Here is a 16,243-nt window from a genome sequence, read left to right as displayed (position 1 = left end):
CAAACACAGAAACAAAGCAAAGAATAGTTTACTTATGAACTCCTTACAATGTACCGCCAAGTTTCCCAAGGACAGAATAACATCCCGTTATCAAGAGAACATTACAAGAAAGAGCTATAATGAGAATCAGAGCTATGTTCCTCAAGGCACTGACCTGACTAAACAGGCACATGTGCTTAAAGAAACCCTGCAGGAGCAGGCAGTTCTGATTAACTCATTCCCAAATGGGCAGCTCCTCACATGTCCTCCTTCTTTAAATTATTTAAATGTAACTCATGAGCAAATAATTGTTGAGGAATGTTGGTACATTGATGTAAAATGCACTGCAAGCAAGGTGGCAGACAAAGTAGAAATAGTATTAGAAAGAACAATCCAAGCACTGTCATTAGAAATACTTGTTTTAACCAAGTCCAAGGTAACCAAGATTTTAGCCATTGAAATAAATTTCATCCATCAGTAACAGTTGTTTTCAGCCAATGCCTTCAAGTTGTCTAGCTTTTCTTGAATTTCTTCACTATTATCACTTATATTAAAACAACACATTCCTTTAATTCTCTCACATCCTTGATGATGAAATAATAGTAAATATTCGATGGCAGCATGGTTATCCAAAATAGCTTGCCACAATTGCTTTTGTTCTCTATTAAGTAAGGCAATTGCCTGAGAAGTAGCATTAAGAATTTTAGCAAAATTACATCCTAAATGCTGCAATTGTCTTTGATTAAAGAAAAGTAACTTTATCATTACAAGACTCAGACAGGGTTATAGATCTCTTACTATGAATATTATAAACAGCTTCTAATTGATGTTTATCAGGTAAAAAGGCAGTAAGGTGAGATAGACAACTTTGACCAGTAAGATTGGCTGGAATATAATTATAAGTATGGTCGCCACAAGTAAAAAAACACCCCAAAGGCAAATGTACATGACTATAACTAGCAACCATATTCTCAAAAGAATGACAAGGGAGAGAAGCAGACACTGATTTACATTTAGAACTGGTACAGTTTTCTAAGCGAACACATTCACTATTATTCGCTATAATGACCCTTGGTGTTATTAATTCAATAAGACTTTTGGGCTTCTCATAAGAAGCAATGCCCCAATTGGCCATATCCTGGTATGTAGTCTTATTAATGGTAGAAAGGAATGTTAAGTTCTTAATGGAATCTGCAGATTTGCATACTGGTTGCAAACATTGTCCCAACATATAATGCAATTCAATATCCTGTTTCAAGCAGAAGGACGTAGTATTGAGAGATAAAGCCAAAGACACCCCAAAATTTTTGAAGTCAAATTGCGAGGAATCCCAATGGGCATAGCTGATGATACAGGAATCTGCAAAAGTAGTGAAGCAGTCAATATCAACTGTAGAGTAGGCAGCTGCATTCTTTCCAGGTGTTGGGATACAGCAAGTACTTCATTCCGGTGAACCGGCATCCTGTGGGGCATCAACGGTATTTTCTTCTTGTGGGGATTCAGAGTCATCTGTTTGAATTTGGTTATTAGCTGAGGATCCCTCGGTGCGTACCAACCTTTCCAGGATCCACCTCGGACTTCAGGCATTCTGTGGAAATACACAAACATAACCTCTACCCCATGTAAGAACAGGATCAAGACCTTGCCATTGATTAGTAAGTGGATCCTTCCACAGGACAGAAGGATATGAAGTAGATTCAGGTCACCATAAGCATTGCACAGCAGAATATCCATTAGCATCCAAATTTAAAATATTGATTACAAGAAGAGCATGATCTAATAATGACTGTACAGATCGCTTACCTCCCATGAGTTCACACTTCTGTTTCAGTAATTGATTTTTTAAAGTACGATGTGCTCTGTCGACAATACCTTGTCCTTGAGGATTATACGGAATGCCAGTAACATGAGTAATAGAAAACGTTCTACGGAACATCTAAAAAGATTTACATGTATAAGCAGGGGCATTGACAGTTTTTAATTGTTTAGGAATGCCTAAAAGAGAAAAACAATGTAATAAATGAGAAATAACATGCCTCACAGATTCACCTGACCTAGCTGTGGCTATCATAAAATGAGAAAAGGTATCAATAGTTACATGTACAAATTGTAACTTACCAAAAGAGGCAACATGAGTTACATCCATCTGCCAAAGATGATTTGGCAATAAAACTCGAGAATTTATACCAAAATGGGGCACAAGTAATAAAGGATCACAATTACCACATGATTTTACAATATGGCGAGCCTGTTCCCGAGAAATAGCAAATTGCTTACATAGCACCGAGGTGTTCTGATGATGAACAGCATGTGATTTTAAAGCATCTTCCAATACAAAAATCATAGGTCTGGTTAGTTGATCTACAATAGCATTACCCATAGATAATGGTCCAGGTAAAGAAGTGTGAGATCTAATATGATGAATTCAACAAGGGAATGTTCTGACATGCAGTAAGTGTTGAATATTCACAAACAAAGAAAATACCACATTGTTATGAGCATTGATATGAGGCATAGTTTCTAGCAAAGGAATAGCCTTTGCTTAATAATGACTATCAGTATACAAATTATAAGAGTCAGGACAATCTTGCAATGCACAAAATACAGCGAACAGTTCAGTTTCTTGTGGTGAAGAAAAGGAAGTTTGTTTAGTATTACATTTTCCATTAATAGAATATGCAGCATTATGTAAAATTGTGGATGTGTAACCGACATGATTCTGCAATCTGCATTTGGGGTAAAATTGGGAGTTCATAACCCACTTCAATCTAATGTATGAAATATGATATGTCAAGAGCTTTGTAATGTTGTGAACAACCAATAAAAAAATAAAAAATTAAAAAAAAATAGAATATGCAGCAATTCCAGTATTAGATCCATCTGTAAAAATCAATGAAGCATTAGGAATAGGAGACTTTTTAACAATTTTTGGAAAAATGACTGAGTGAGAAGAACAGAATTGTAAGAACTTTTCTGGAGGATAATGACTGTCCAATGTGCCAGAAAAGTTTAATAAAGCCAGGTTCCAGGAATCTGAAGTTTGGTAGAGCCAATTAATTTGTTCTGAAGTATATGGAAGATAAATAACGGTGAGATCATATCCAATATATTGTTTAGAAGCTTTGCGGCCTTGTTGAATAAGAGAAGAAATCAAATCAGGATAAGTACTTAAAACCTTATTAGGCGTAGATGAAAGATAAAATCACATTAAGGGTCCTTGTTGATATAAAACACCTGTTGGAGAATGAGGAGTAGGTAAAATACATAAAGAAAAGGGTTGTGAATAATCAAAATACGGAATTGTAATGTTCTGTAAAGCCACTTTTAACCAAATCTGACACTGATTTCATTTCATCCGAAAGATTCCACAGAGATGTAGGATCTGGATCTCCATTAAGAGTATCAAATAAGGGTTTTAACTGAGACATAGTCAATTTACAATATGTCCTAATCCATTTGATGATTCCTAGTAATTTTTGAAAGTCATTTAAAGTTTTAAATGTGAAGTTTGAATAGTAATATTTTGAGGTGAAAAATTATAAGGATAAATGAAATAACCCAAATAAGAGAAAGGTGCATGATACTGAATGCTTTCTTGTGCAATAACTAAGCCAAATGCTGTTAATTATTCTTTTAAAGCTGCAAAACAATAAGACAAAATACTTTCATCATGATTGGCAAGAAGGATATCATCCATATAATGAATAATATATACTTGAGGAAACTTACTTCTAATTGGATGTAAAGCTTGATCGACAAATTTTTGACATAAAGTAGCACTATTGGCCATACCTTGTGGTAAAAATTTCCATTGATAGTGTAACATAGGAGCCTTATTATTAATAACTGGAAGACTAAAAACAAATTTAATACAATCTTGCAGAGAGAGAAGTATAGTATAAAAGCAATTTTTAAGATCAATAATAATCTTAAAAGTGTTCTTAGGTATAGCCATAGGTGAAGGTAACCCTGGTTGTAAAGCCCCCATAAAGTGCATAGTAGCATTTTTTGCATAAATCTTGTAATGGTCTCCATTTACCAGATTTCTTTTTAATAACAAAAATAGGAGAATTCCAAGGAGATGTAGAAGATTCTATATGTTCAGCCTGTAATTATTCCTGCACCAATACATGAGCTGCTTCTAATTTTTCTTTAGAAAGGGGCCATTGATCAACCCATACAAGATCATTTGATTTCCATTGAATATGATCAGCATGGATGGCAGGAAAATCAGTGGTCCCTATGAAAAAGATGTTTGAATGATCAAATTCATATGTTGTAGTACATCACGACCCCAAAGGTTAATAGATAAAGAAGGTAATACATAAAGCATGAAATACCCAGAAGGTCCTTCAGAGTCTTTCCAAGAGAGATATTGAGAACTTTGTTCAGGATTAGAAGTTTTACCAATACCTGATAAATCTGTCACAGCTGGTTGAAGGGGCCATTGCTTTGGCCATCATTCTTTGCTGATAACAGAGACATTTGCCCCTGTATCAATTAATCCAGAACATTTCCTTGAATACTTAAAGTCATAAGTGTTTTTTGTTGTTGAATAAGCTGAGAGAAATAGATATCAGAGTACCCAAAACCAGTAGCTCCTCGATGTTTGGATAATGTATGATTAAATTTAGTATGCACATATGGTAAAAGTAACATTTGTGCTATGCGACTACCAGCATTAATGGTAGAAATTTTTGTAGGGGAAGTAACCATAATTTTTATCTCAATTTTGTAATCAGAATCAATAACAGCAGGGAGGACATGTAATCCAGAAACAGTAACATTGCTTCTACCAACAATTAGGCCAAAAGTATTTTTAGGCAATGGTCAAAAAAATCCTGTAGGTATAAGTTGAACTCCCATATCAGGGCTGATAACAAAATATTTGAATGAACATATATCTAGTCCTGCGCTTCCTGCGGAAGCTCAAATGAGGGAAGAAAAGGAGCTGCCTTGGTATTTATTGCCCCAAAGTAATTTTTGGGGGCCTGGGGTTGGCTCCTCCTCATGCTTCCCAAAATAAGGGCATTACCAGAAGCATCAAATTTGGATTTACAATCTCTTGCCTAATGCCTACCCTTTTTACACCGTGGAAAAACATCCAGTTGTTTTGATTGAGAAGAAGAATTTCACTTAGGACATTGAAAACTTTTATGACAGGGGATATTACATTTAAAGCAATTGCTTGAGTGTTGTCTTTTATTCAGTGCCATTACTTCAGCTATACTTTTGCCTTGCATGGGTGCAGCAAGAGTTACTCCCTTCAAGTATGAAGTGCCTATATCAGCACATAACCTTACATAGTCAGATAAGGTATCTTTCTTCTTCCAAGGTCTAATAGCAGTCTGGCATGCATTATTGGCATTTTCATATGCTAGCTGCCAAGCCAATAGCATTCCTGCATCAGCATCACTTATTAATTTGCTGATAGCATCCAGTAATCTAGCAACAAAGTCTTGATAAGGTTCATCAGACCCCTGCTTAATTTGAGAAAGTTCCTGAGTTTTTCTATTGGAAGAAGGTAATCGCTTCCAGGCTGCTTGAGCTGCAGAGTTAATTTGAGCATAGGCTCCAGGAGGATATTGAAGTTGATTTTGAACATGAGTAAATTGACCTTCCCCAGTGAGCATCTCATAATTAACATTATTATTTTCCGCTCTATTGTGTTCAGCAGTTTCATGACAACGTTCTGCAAATTCAGATTTCCATAAAAGATATTTGCCGCCGGAAAGACAAGCTTTAGCCGATTGTCTCCAATCTTCTGGAGGAAGGGCATCAGAAGCCAAAGATTGAAGTAAAAGGAGCAGTTGGACCATACTGAGAACAAGCGGCTTTTAGGTCTCCCAGTTGTTTAAGAGTTAAAGTAACATATTGTTGTTGGCCTTATGCATTAACCAAAATAGGATAACAAGTAAACTCTGAAACATCATCCCCATTCAATTTTGCTTCCCCTATAACTCGCTGCAAAGGAGATTGCTCAATGGGCAAATTATTTTTATCTAAGGCGGGCAGGGGAAGAGAGGAAAACCCAGCACACACATTATGCTATGGGTTTTTTTTTTCTGAATTGTCAAATTTAGTTTGTAAAGCAGCCAATAAAGCAGACATCTTGAAGAATAGGATCAGACAACACAGAGGAAGGAGACAGTGGAGAAGGACAAGAATTGGACATCACAAAAGAGTTAGTCGAAGAGATGTTAGTTTTATTAACAGTATCATCCTGTTTTTCGATTTCTGCCATAAAAATTTTATTATCATCTTGTCTAATATGATTTAATTCAGTTTGATAATCAGGGGGTAGAGGAGCAGATGGTTCAGTGACCAATTTCTCTCCAACTTGTGCCCATTTTTTAATTTTCATGTGCAGGTTCCAAGCTGTCTCTAATTAAGGTCCACAAAGAGAAAGTATCAATTGGCACCTTCTTTGGACCAAACAGAGTATAATGTACATTCAATTCTTTTCCAACTTTCTCCTGGGTAAACAAATTTATTGTCCTTTCCTTTGAAAACCAAGGACAAATCTCCTCTATAAACAATTAAAAAATGCTCAAGCTGGGAAGAAGAAACATTCATTTTGCCATCGGCAAGTAAACTTTGTAAGACTTGTATATACAAGACCCAGCTATTGCTGTTACCCATTTTTAACTTCCACAATAACAAATGACTATTCACCCATCAAATACTCACTTGGACGTCCTCTCTATTGAGTGAATGCCCCTTTTCTACTATCTGTTTAACTCCGGTTCACGGTTTTGGCACCACTTGTGGTGCACTAGACACCACCTAGTCCTGAAAAAGAGGCTTGGGGAGTGGAAGGACAGAAGCCAAACTCAAGGTGAAGCAACTGCAACTTTATTCAGTCGTGCTGCATATTTATACAGTTTTCATACTAAAGGAACATTTGTGCACCATATGGTATTTTAAGATATCAAAAACAGAAACAAAGCAATGAATAGTTTACTTATGAACTACTTACAATGTACCGCCAAGTTTCCCCAAAACAGAATAACATCCCATTATCAAGAGAACATTATAAGGAAGAGCTATAATGAGAATCAGAGCTATGTTCCTCAAGGCACTGACCTGACTAAAAAGGCACATGTCCTTAAAGGAACACTGCAGGAGCAGGCAGCTCTGATGAACTCATTCCCAGATGGGCAGCTCCTCACATTTATTTATATATGTATATGTGTGTATGTATATATACATATATGTATATATACATATATATATACATACACACACACATACACATATCAGCGATTGAACCCAGGGGTGCATAAACACTGAGCCACATCTCCAGTCTTTGTTATATTTTCTTTAGAGACAGGGTTTTGCTGAGTTTCTCAGGGCCTCAGTTGCTGAGGCTGGTCTCCAACCTGTGGTCCTCCTGCCTCAGCCTTCTGAGTCCCTGGGATTACAGGTGTGTGCCACCATGCCCCATGAGAAAGATCTAAGTGATAAATTAGTTCTGACTTTGTAACATAGGACTGACTCCAAAATGCTTAGAACAACTTTCTCTCTCTTTCTCCGTAGCACCCCTGAGAAGAATTCTTAGGATTTTATGGTTTCTATATTGAGCTTTACCCCAATGTCTTGCTCAGGACTGGTTTTTATGATCTTAGGGATTAAGGTACTCATCAGAATATTTGTTATGATCAGATAGCCTTGATTTCATGACCTGGATCTACCTTTTACTATTATGTAAGCTTCCGTTTCTCCATCTGTAAAATGGGGATGTTGATATGCACTTCAATAGTGTGTTGTAGCTACTATTAAGAGATGCCTCAACCTCCTCTACCTAGGCCTCCAGAGAAATCTTTTTCTGGGATTCCACCAGTTTTCTCATCCTTTTAACACTGGAAGTGTGTGTGTGTGTGTGTGTGTGTGTGTGTGTGTGTGTGTGTGTGTGTTTTGCATAGAGGAGGGAAAGACTGGAAGTTACATTTTGGCTCTTCCTCTTCTCTATAATTTCTCATCCTAATGAAAAGAAGCACACACATAATGTTTCATGAACTAGGATTTAGAACTTAAATTTTTTAATTAAAGTCTAGCTAGTTAAGGCTCTTAACTAGAATCCTTAGTTAATTAACACTGTTTCCTCTGTTTCTAGTCTTGGTTAAGGAAGAAGAAGCAAAAAGATAAGAAAAGTTAGTTTATTACTGGAACACTCCCCTGTAAGGAGTTAGCCTGTGGTTAAAGAATGCCTTGCCTCATGGGCATTTGGCTCTTCCCTGTGATCTAGCCTTGCCTGTCTCTCCATTGCATATCCTGGCACCTGGCACAGGTCCTGTACTCAGTGAGTGCTCAGTAAACATTTGTTAGGAGACTGACGTAGTATAGTGTAGGTGTTCACTAGACTCCACTACTGCTGTTCTCTACATGTGCTCTGAATTTTCCTGCTTCTCTGCTTTTGTTTCTACTTGAAGTGCTTCTCCCTGTTATGACCTTGTGGACTTCAGGTTGGGAATATTGATGCCTTGCCTTATCTTCTTATGAGACAGGAGGCCCCTCGTGAGCATCAGCTTGTTTTTCTTCTTTTTTGAAGCAATGCTGCATTTGCTACATAAGGAATTAACAGTTATCTAGTATTTACAATAATTTTAATAAATATGGGTTTTATATATTTGCTTATTAGCCTTTAATACTTTTATGAGATATATACTATAATTAGTGCCACTTAGTAGGTGAGAAAACTGCTGCCAGAGGAACTTGAATAACTTGCATTACAAAGAAAGCTTGTTGAACTCAATGGAATTAAACTTGGTTGGTAAGACATTGCAGGTCCACAGTCTTGTAGTCCTAGAGGATGTCTTGATGCTATGGAAAAACTTTTCTTTTAGAGTGATGCTGCCCTCAGAACTGGACTTTGAAACAGAAACATGTGTTGGTAATAGTCATCCTTTGTTTCTAAAGAGTTTATTTTTTAAAGAATGTTTTAATTTTATTTATTCTAATTAGTTATAAATGATATCAGAATGTTATTCAATTCATATTACACAAATAGAGCACAATTTTTTATGCCTCTGGTTGAACACAAAGTAGAGTCACACCATTTGTGTTTTTAAACATGTACTTAGGGTAATAATGAGTTCACTGTCTCATTCCACCATCTTTTCTATCCCCATGCCCATTTCCTCTCCCCTGCCTTTGCCCTATCTAAAGATAATCTGTTCCTCCCATGCTCCCGCTCTGCCACTGATTCATCCCCATTATGAATCAGCATCCTCATATCAGACAAGACATTCAGAATTTGTTTTTTGGGGGATTAGCTTACTTCACTTAGCATTATATTACCCAACTCCATTCATTTACCTGAAAATGCCATGATTTTCTTATCTTTAATGCTGAACAATATTCCATAATGTATATATATGCCACATTTTCTTTATCCACTCATCTACTGAAGGGCATCTAGGTTGGATCCACAGTTTAGCTATTATGAATTGTGCTGCTATAAACATTGATGAGGCTCTGTCCCTGAAGTATGCTGTTTTTAAGTTCTTTGGGTATAGACCTATGAGAGGGACAGCTGGGTCAAATGGTGGTTCCGTTCCCAGCTTCCCAAGGAAACTCCATATTGCTTTCCAGATTGGCTGTAACATTTTGCAGTCCCACCAGCAATGTAAAAGTGTGCCCTTTTCCCCATATACTCACCAACACTTATTGTTGTTTGTATTCTTAATGTCTGCATTCTGACTGGAGTGGGATGAAATCTTAGTTTTTATTTGCATTTCTCTAATAGCTAGAGACATTGAGCATTTTTTTATATATTTGTTGATTGATTGTATATCTTCTTGTGATAAGTGTCTGTTCAGCCATGCTAAGGAAAAGAAGTATAAAGAAATCTCAAATTACTAATGTGATAAAAAAGGAAATATCAAAACAGACACTGAAGAAATACAGAAGATAACTAGAAATTATTTTGAAAACTTGTACTCCTATAAAATAGAAAGTATCGAAGGCATCGACAAAATTCTAGAGTCATATGATTTGCCCAAATTGAATAGGCAAATGATCTTCCCAAATGATACACACAATTTAAACAGATAAATTTCAAGTGATGAAATAGAAGACACCATCAGAAGCCTACCAACTGAGAAAAGCTCAGGACCAGATGGATACACAATTGAGTACTACAACACCTTTGAAGAAGAACTAATACCAATATTCTTCAAATTATTTCATGATATAGAAAAAAAGGAGCATTTCCAAACTCATTCTATGAGGCCAGTATCACCTGATTCCAATATCAGGCAAAGACACATCAAAGAAAGACAACTTTAGACCATATCTCTAATAAACTTAGATGCAAAAATTCTCAATAAAATTCTGGCAAATTAATTACAATATATATCAAAAACATAGTGTACCATGATTAAGTGGGGTTTATCCCAAGGATGGATCAACATATGGAAATCAATAAATATAATTCATCATCTCAATAGATAAGAAACATGTGATCATCTCAATAGATGCAGAAAAAGCACTTGACAAAATACAGCACTCTTTCATGTTCAAAACACTAGAAAAACTAAGGATAACAGGAACATATTTCAACATCATAAAGGCTATCTATGCTAAGCCCCAGGCCAACATAATCCTATATGGAGAAAACCTGAAAGCATTCCCTTTAAAAATTGGAACAAGACAGGGATGCCCTCTTTCACCTCTTCTGTTTAACATAATTCTTGAAATACTGGCCAGAGAAATTAAACAAAAGAAATTAAAGGGATACGTATAGGAAAATAAGAAATCAAAGTAGCACTATTTGCTGACAATATGATTCTATACCTAGAAGGCCCAAAAAATTCCACCAAAAACTTCTAGAACTAGTAAATAAATTCAGTAAAGTAGCAGGATATAAAATCAACACCCACAAATCAAAGGCATTTTTGTAGATCAGTGACAAATCCTCTGAAAGGGAAATAAGGAAAACAATAGCCTCAAAAATAAAATAAAATATTTGGGAATCAACTTAATGAAAGAGGTGAAAGACCTCAACAATGAAAACTACAGATTGCTAAAGAAAGAAATTAGAGAAGACCTTAGAAGATGGAAAGATCTACCTTGCTCTTAGGCAGAATTAATATTGTCAAATGACCATACTTCCAAAAGCACTATATAGATCAAATGCAATTCCAATCTTAAGAGCTTGATAAAGATTCCAGTGTGAACTAATAACATATAGTCTCATCTTTGTACTTCAAGTGAACAATCTCAAGACATAGGTCATGTGTTCTTCCATTTTATGGATGAAGAAGACAAGGTATGGAAAGAAGTGACTATAGGAGGTCAGTTAGCTAGCTTTACTCTTAGCCGAAGTTCTTCGCCATGTTCTCCATTAGTACAATCAAGGCAAAGTAAAATGAACAAAAAACCAAGTAATTGTTAAAAGTAGATGATGATTCTCAGGGAAGTATCTTCTGGAAGCAGAGTAAATACTTTCTGGGAAGCAGCTGTTAAGAGATCTGAGTAATAATCTTCTACCAGAATCCTCTTCCCAGAAAATCAAGGGCAATCCTGTGTGTGTGTGTGTGTGTGTGTGTGTGTGTGTGTGTGTGTGTGTGTGACTGTCTCTCTCTTTCCTCTCTCTCCTCTTTCCCATCTCTCCTCTGCGGCCACCCTCCTCCACTCAAGATCAGACCCAAGGACTCATATATGCTAGGCAAGTCTTCTGCCACTGAGCTATATTCCCACCCCTATCTATCTATCTATCTATCTATCTATCTATCTATCTATCTATCTATCTATCTATCTATCTATCTATCTTATCTAGTGAGACAGTGTCCTACTCAAGTGGCCCAGGCTGGCCCTGAACTTGCAATCCTCCTGTCTCAGCTTCCCAAGTAGCTGTGATTAAAGGTATGTGCCTGGCTCTGTTGTTTCTTAAGTGTTGCTAACAGAAAGAAGACTCTGGCCAAAAATTTAGGGGCTCCACCTTGACTCTTTAGACTTAAAAGAGAAAACAAGATGGTGTTTTCCTCCCTCTTCTTATTTCCATCTTTCCTTTTCAATCCACCTTTATTTAATTAATTTTAATTAGTTTTAATCATTGAGTGGTATAGCATTACATATATTCTGTGACCTTTACTGGAAGGTTTCTTCCAATATTTTGGCACAAGTGATGCCAGTGGTCATTTCCATAGGCACCAGTTACTTTTCCTCGGATTACTCTGGTTTTGGTCAGTTTCCCTCAAGAGTCACCGTTTTGTTCTTTGCTTTATATACATAACTTCATCCCTTGTCCAAGTAGAATTTGTTTCATCTTGGGCATAAAAATCTTCAATTTTAAGAACAGCTATCTGCTCACTTTGATTCCAGAAACTCTGCTCGTGGCCAATAAAAGTGACCTTGCATGGAGGCCCTCCGGATGCATTTGCCTTGTACATGCCCTCTTCCTAGCAGATCACACAGGTTCTAAGAGCAGTGAGATTACTTCTTTGATCCCTTTCTTGGTCACTTCCTGCTCATGCTCTGCAAATTCCTGGGTTCATGGGCACCAACCTCAGATGAGAGGCTACTGACATCGATTCCCTTATGCATGCTCCCTACCAGATACTGCATCTCAGGAGGATTTCAGGGGATGGTTCTGTATGAACAAAGAAGCAGGTGACTATGGAATGAAGGGACCTAGATTAAATCTGTCAGGCCCACAAAGCTAGAGATGAAAAGATGTGGAAGATGATTAATTTCTGCCTTCATTTAGCTCTAAGGCTTTCAGGATTTTTCCTCATACCACCTAGAATATGCATTTCTGCATATCCATTGTCTTTCTTTTCAAAATCCAAGCCCATCTATTTTGGGCTTTATGAGCTTGTAAGGAAAAAAAATCCACAGTATAGAACTTACTTTCTTATCTCTTCCTGTTTTCTTCATTATTTTTCCTCTTCAAATGATAGTTCTTTACTCAACCAAACACAAACCTGGGAAGGCCAGATGTGGCTCTGGACCAGAAAGGTTACTGAAGTGTGCAGGGCTCTCCTCTGAACCTGAAAGCTATAGGCTTTCCTGTTGACTTACAGAAGCAAAGACCAGCTTCCTACCCTACTGACACTGGCAGTTGTTTCTCTTTATGAAGAATCTGACCTTTAAGTTGGGTTTAGTTGCATACCTGTAGTCCCAGTGACTTTGGAGGCTGAGGAAGGGGGATTACAAGTTGGAGGTCTGTCATAGCAACTAGCGAGACCTGTCTCAAAATAAAATAGAATAAAATAAAATAAAAAGCAGGGTAAGAGTGTGGTTCAATGGTATAGCACTTGTCTAGCATACATGAGGCCCTGGGTTCTATCCTCAACACCATGAAAAGAAAGAATCTGACTTCCAGGTTTTTCTTGTTATGTACAAACATATTCCCAAGTTCCAGGATGGACAGGTTTTAATAGTGTTGACAGAGATCATTAGGCTTGCAAGGAGCAAGTGGAGAGCCTTTTGTTGTTGTTGATGTTAGTGAAAGATGAAAAAGATTGTTTATAACTCCATCTTTGAAAATAAACTAGTAACATTTAAAGTTTATGGGATGATATCATTACTCTAAGTACATGTATGAAGACATGAATGGTGTGAATGTACGTTGTGTAGAACCAGAAAAATGTGCTATATATGTGTAATATGAATTGAAATGCATTCTTCTGTCATAACAAATTAGAATAATTTTTTAAAAGACGTACAAAATAATAAATATACAAAATGTTAACATTAAAAAAAAGAATCTGGGATAAAGGGAATTCACACAAGAGTCTGAAGTTATCTTCATATAGAAAGTTAACAGTGATTTTTGCAAGAAATAATTACATCTTAATTTCTTTGATTTTTGAGAAGCTGATGAGTGTGAAAGGGGCTTACCCATTATTTGATTTTATTTTTCATTATGTAAGTGCAGCTGACTTGATATTTCAGGAGCCTCCCTGGGATGGAGGGACCCTGAATCTCATTTAAGAGGGAGCCAGACCAGGGCTTGGGTTGTAGCTCAGTGGCAGAGCATTTACCTAGCATGTGTGAGGTACTGGGTTAGATTCTCAACACCACCTATAAATAATAAATAAAATAAAGGTCTGTAAACAACTGAAAAATGTTTTAAAAAAAGAAGCCAGCTAGACCAAGCAGGGATGCTCTCTAGTGAGAATTGTGTGATGAAGCCCAGAAGAGAATCCAAGATGATACCAGGTTGGGTGGTGTTGCAAAGAAAGATGTGGGAGGCTTGGAGGACAAGGAGCACACGTGTTCCTCCATGGTGCAGGGTTGTGAGACAACTGAGAAGGGAGTGAGGTCTAGGACAAATGACAAAGATCCAGTGATCCCCAGAGCTTGTCAAACTAGAAATCATCTATCTTTGGGTGAGTTCACCTTGGAAAAGCTTGTAAGACACAAGCAAGAAAGGTAGTGTTACTTTCATTTTACAGAAGGTGATTGTAAAGCCCAGGGAAGTGATGCTTTTGTCCCAAGGACACAACTCATAAATGGCAAAGCCAAAATTTGAACACAGATTCCTTCTTTCTGAAGCAGGTGGCATTTCACTGAATATAAGGCTCAGTACTAGCAGGAAGAGGGCCCAGGTAAATGTCAGGGTAGGAATTGCCCCTGGAGTTTTCCTTGTGTGGACCTCATGCATGTGGGTGTTGCCTTGTTCTAATTGTCCCCAAATTCTCTTCCATCTTAAAGCTTTACACCTTATAGCTGGGTATTAGGTTGGTACTGCTAGTGAACCAGAGAACTAATATAATAGGTGTGACTTTGGGAAAAAAAAAACATTATGATCCCATCTTCTGATCTTGTAGTGTTGACCACCTACAAGAATTCTCAGAGACTTCTAGCCAACCAGCTGTTCTGATCCACCTGGGTTTGACTGAGCTGCAAGGGGCAATGCAATGGTGTTTATGCCTTGAGGGGGAAATGAGCTCAATTATATAGGCAGGTCCCAGTGGGGCTCTGCAATGCCATTATAATCTCATGGAGCATGAAAAATATATAACCTCAGATTTCTCTGCCCCATATTTTTCTGTGTTGATATTCAGAACATAGGATCACACAGGGCGATGGATGCCTGTGCTGCTGAATTAAAAAGCCAGTTTCCCTTTGGCCAGATTCCTCTTTGTCTCTCCCTCTTCCTCCACCCTGGCCCCAGATCTTCCAGCCTGAGTCCACAGTTTGGCATGGCGTTGGCTCTTGGAAGAGCTGGAGTGTGCTGTAACTTTGTTTTCTTTACTACTACTACTAGTACTTTTTTTTTCTTTTTCTTTTTTTTGGGGGGGAACAGTACAGCACTTTCCAGAGGTGATGCTGGAGAAAGAATTTCTTAGCCTAAGTCTGGACCAGGTGTGGAGCTTGATATCCAGTGACAAGCTGACCGTTTCTTCAAAAGAGAAGGTATGGAGTGGGCTTTGGGTGAAACAGGAATCTCACTTTTGAGGTGGACATGGGATGAACTCGTGGTTCAGAAAGATCTTTTATTCAGAGGCAGAAAAAAAACTTTACTATTTTTTTCAACCTCCTAAAACATAACTGGTGGTGGTTTCTGACTAATGATCATATATTCTGTACCCTTTAAAAAAATGGCAGGGGCTGGCGTTGTGGCTCAGCAGTAGAGCGCTTGCCTAGCACATGTGAGGCCCTGGGTTCTATCCTCAGCACCACATAAAAAATATATAAATCAAATAAAGGTATTGTGTCCAAATACAACTAAAAATTATTTATAAAAAAAGAAATGGCAGAAGTTATGGTGGTGATGGCAAAGCTGCTTCTATTTACTGTGCACCGTAGTTTGTTAAACTCTGTGTGAAGTCTTTATGATCTTCAGTCCATTCAGCTTTTACCATATCCTTGAGAAGCAGACTTTGCTGTCATACCCTTGTTAAAAAGAGGAAAACTAGTTCTGATTCCTATTCTACCAGGAAGAACTTCTTTGCTCCAGGGGAAATAGTCTGCTGCAGTGAAAATAGCCAAAGCTTCCATGTTGGCCAACCACTTCAATGTTTACAAATTAGCTGTGTGACCTTGAGTGAGGAACTTTGCCTCTCCTATGTTCCCTTACTAGTAAAGTGAGAATAATGGTATTAGAACAGATTCTTCAGAGCCTTTGAGGTGATTAAATGGGATAATATTGTACAAAAAATGCCTGGTACTGTATTGTACTGGTGCTCAGTGAGCATCAGATGAGTTTATTCTTGACCTTGCACCTGGAATCAATTTCTTCCTCTAATATAACAGGATAACAATCACCTTGTCCTTCTGTTTTATTGTAGTTAGTTCTAAGCTAATCTTA

The 16,243-nt window shown here is 37.4% G+C and overlaps 2 pseudogenes; one reads left to right on the top strand and one right to left on the bottom strand.

Annotated features, from left to right (window-relative positions):
• The window catches only part of LOC144372514 (kelch-like protein 3), a 103,391-nt pseudogene that overhangs the window by 21,790 nt on the left and 65,358 nt on the right, over positions 1-16,243 (top strand).
• On the bottom strand, positions 1,506-12,374 carry LOC144372510 (igE-binding protein-like; annotated as a pseudogene).

This window comes from Ictidomys tridecemlineatus, unplaced genomic scaffold (genome assembly GCF_052094955.1).
Source record: "Ictidomys tridecemlineatus isolate mIctTri1 unplaced genomic scaffold, mIctTri1.hap1 Scaffold_112, whole genome shotgun sequence".
NCBI classification, from domain to species: domain Eukaryota; kingdom Metazoa; phylum Chordata; class Mammalia; order Rodentia; family Sciuridae; genus Ictidomys; species Ictidomys tridecemlineatus.
This window is presented reverse-complemented; position numbering and strand designations above follow the sequence as displayed.